Below are 3987 nucleotides of genomic sequence, written 5' to 3'. Positions count from 1 at the left end.
GTGATTTTCATGGAAAGGATTTCAAGGCGCAGCCGGGGGGAGGAGAGTTGACCTCAGAATCGCATCCCTGCTTTTTGCAGATGATGTGGTTCTGTTGGCTTCTTCAGAACATGACCTTCATGCACGCACTGGGGCGGTTCACAGCCGAGTGTGAAGCGGTCGGGATGAGAGTCAGTACCTCCAAGTCTGAGGCCATGGTTCTCTTCCGGAAAACGGTGGATTGCACCCTCTGGGTTGGGAGTGAGTCACTGCCCCAAGCGAGGGAGTTAAAGTATCTCGGGATCTTATTCACGAGTGAGGGTAAAATGGAGCGGGAGATGGACAGGCAGTTCGGTGCAGCGTCAGCAGTGATGCGGGCATTGTACCGGACCGTTTTGATGAAGAAGGAGCTGAGCCGTAAGGCAAAGCTCTCGATTTACCAGTCCATCTACGTTCCAACCCTCACCTATGGTCATGAGCTTTGGGTAGTGACCGAAAGAATGAGATCGCGAATACAAGCAGCCGAAATGAGCTTCCTTCGTAGGGTGGCTGGGCTCAGCCTTAGAGATAGGGTGAGGAGCTCAGACATCCGGAGGGAGCTCGGAGTAGAGCCGCTGCTCCTTCGCGTTTTCTCTTACCATTGTTATGCCGATGACACCCAGCTGGTCTTGTCATTTACTCCCGGTGACACCCAAGTGGAGGCACGCATTGCTGCGTGCTTGGCTGACATCTCGAAGTGGATGGCGACACACCACCTGAAGCTCACCCGGTCACAGCTTTTTTCCGTCCTGGCCCCTCAGTGGTGGAATGAACTCCCCACTGACGTCAGGACAGCAGAGTCGCTGCCCATCTTTCGGCGCAGGCTGAAAACTCACCTCTTCAAGAAGTACTACCCTGAGCCTTCCTCGTAGCACTTATTGCATTCGTATTAGTTGTTGCACTTATTGTATTTGTATCAGTTCGCTGCACTTATTGTATTCGTATTCGTTTACTGCACTTATCCTATTCGTATTAGTCTGTTGCAGTCATTGTTTTCGTAGTATTTTGCTTCTGCACTATACTTTTGCACTGGTTTATGCTTTAAGATGATTGTTAAAGAATGGAGATGCACTTATGACTTCTGGTGACTAGTAGTTCACCGCTGGTGAATACCTATGTTGAATACACTTCCTGTAAGTCGCTTTGGATAAAAGCGTCTGCTAAATGCCTGTAATGTAATGTAATGTAATGTAATGTAATGTAAGGGGCCAGCTGAGGTGGCTCGGGCATCTGATCAGGATGCCTCCTGGACGCCTCCCTTTAGAGGTTTTCCAGGCATGTCCAACTGGTAAGAGGCCCCGGGGTAGACCCAGAACACGCTGGAGAGATTATATATCTCGTCTGGCCTGGGAACGCCTCGGGGTTCCCCAGGCGGAGCTGGAAAGTGTTGCTGGGGAGAAGAACGTCTGGAGGACCCTCCTTAGCTTGCTGCCCCCGCGACCCGGCCCCGGATAAGCGGAAGGAAATGGATGGATGGATGGATGGATGGTTTATTGCCAAGAACTTAGTATGGATTCTGAGACGGGGCTGTGAGTCCGGAGTGCAGAGGGGAAGATGAGTGGGAACCAGTCTGGGGCTGAGTCCAGGGGGCAGGTGAATATATCAATTGTGCAGTGGAAGAGCAGGAACAGGCTGATGACCAGGGCTGGAGCAGAGCAGACGGAACTGCAGGGAAAAAACAAAACAGGATCAGGCAAGGGTTTAAGGAGCAAAGTTTAATCTCGGAATTACTGGCTGGATGTATACACTGACGAGCAGGTTCTACGATCTGGCAGTGAAGAGATGGCAGGCAGGGTATTTGTAGCAGTCTTGATGAGAAGTTTTAGCTGGTGGTAATCTGCTCTGACTCCAGCACACCTGTAGACAATCAGAGAACCACTCAGGGAGTGGCACTAATTAAAAGGGGGAGGGGTTTGATGCTGAAGGCCTTCAGGCTGATGTGACACTTGTCTACACTATTATACTATCAACACAGTCACTTATTTTCATATTTTACTATCATACAGTGACTTGTTTTCTGGTAGCCATATTTACCTTTACTAGGCTCCTAGTGGCGCACTCAATAATTTTCCTGTCGCAGTCACACATGGGGCTCCTAGCGATGTGTGCAAAGCTTTCCTCCCGCCGTCCAAAAGGCTCCTTAGGGGGCCTCTCACCGTCCCTTTAGTGAGGTACAGGACTTTAATCGCATCCAAAAAGGCCTCTTAGTGATACACGCAAACTATTCTCTAACCTTGTCCTAAAGCCGCCCACAGTAATTCTGCTACCTTTCACCGTCCTAAAAAGGCTCCTAGCGATACATGCAATATTCTCTCTAACCAGCTCCTTCCCAAACTATTTGGTGGTTTTGCTGGTTTTAACACTTTTCTCTTTTTTTTCACTCTGAAATGTATGAGCTCGCAGATTTCGTAATCTCTGTTACCTCTCTACTCCTTTAGACACCCTCCTTATCTAGAGCGTATAGGGACCTCTTGCCGGCTTCAACACTTTTTTCTCTCCTCTGATATTTATTTTCTTTTTTCTAATGTATGAACTGCCTTCACCGCTTTCAGATATGACCACTCTGATTTAACATGCATGGATTCCACTCATCCTCTCTTTCTGCATCATGGTGATACATTTCATACACATACTACATTAGACTTAGACACATATAAAACATAAACTTAAATCCAGCTCTGTCTAATCAGTGCTCTTAGTTTAGACACATTCTAGCGACATTAGTTTTGGTGATATTATACAGATTTCAGGTATTTCTTTGATTTGCCTTACTTGGGTGGATTCCTGCACTCAGATACAATCTGATTTTGCCGAAATAAAAGGCTCTGCTTACCTTTTGAATTTAGTGGCCACTGATGTTCTGAGATGCAGGTTGATCCACCTGGGCTCTGATCCAAGCAGAAATTCTTAAAAACCATCTGGCTAGCTCTTCAAAATGTCAGGAAATCGGACTGGGCCAGTTGATTCAACTCAATTCAATTCAATTTATTTTGTATAGACCAAAATCACAAATTACAAATTTGCCTCAGAGGGCTTTACAGTCTGTACACAGACATCCTCTCTGTCACATCCTCTGTCCTGGGACCCTCACATCCTCTGTCCTGGGACATCCTCTGTCCTGGGACCCTCACATCCTCTGTCCTGGGACCCTCACATCCTCTGTCCTGGGACCCTCACATCCTCTGTCCTGGGACCCTCACATCCTCTGTCCTGGGACCCTCACATCCTCTGTCCTAGGACCCTCTGTCCATCATCCTCTGTCTGTCCTGGGACACTCACATCCTCTGTCCTAGGACCCACACATCGGCACAGAAAAAAGCAGAAGTTCTTCAAAATGTCGGGGTAACAGAAGTTTGGTTTGTGTCAGTTGATGAAGCCCGAATGACTGCTCCAACTCTTTAATTATTCTCTACTAAATACATTTTGGAGTCCGGATGATGTTTGAAGAAAGCACTCAAAACAAAGTTCGATGCAATACAATTTATTCTTTAAGCAAAGAATTCAACCCGAGTTGACTTTCCGGAAAGTGTACTGATTTGTTCTGTCTTGACATGGTCTTATATAATGTAACTACCTTTTTGATCTGTAAGCTCTTCCCTGTTTCTTTTGATCTGCAGGTGCGCTGAGCTTTTCATTATAACAATCATCTGCTCAAGAATATCATCTCTTTGCTTTTTTGTAATCAGGGTTAAAAAGTCCTTGATTTAGCATTCTCACACCTGTGCTTCTATATGCTTTATCTTATCTGCATGCAGTAGGGGTGCTGAAGTGGTGTGTTTTTTCAACAGCCTTTAGTCATTTACTTCTTTCCACTGGCTTCTTACCAACAGCTGTGCTTCACTGTGGCTCACAGTTTAACTTCAGACCATGTAACTTTACCATAAAAACATATTCTAAAATATTAAAACACCTCTGACACATGGAGATGGGCTGACATATGATGGAGACGTTTTAAGAATAGGGCCCAGT

This window comes from Anoplopoma fimbria, chromosome 1, assembly GCF_027596085.1.
Source record: "Anoplopoma fimbria isolate UVic2021 breed Golden Eagle Sablefish chromosome 1, Afim_UVic_2022, whole genome shotgun sequence".
Lineage (NCBI taxonomy): Eukaryota > Metazoa > Chordata > Actinopteri > Perciformes > Anoplopomatidae > Anoplopoma > Anoplopoma fimbria.
The sequence above is the reverse complement of the archived record's forward strand: the minus strand, read 5'-3'. Positions refer to the sequence as shown.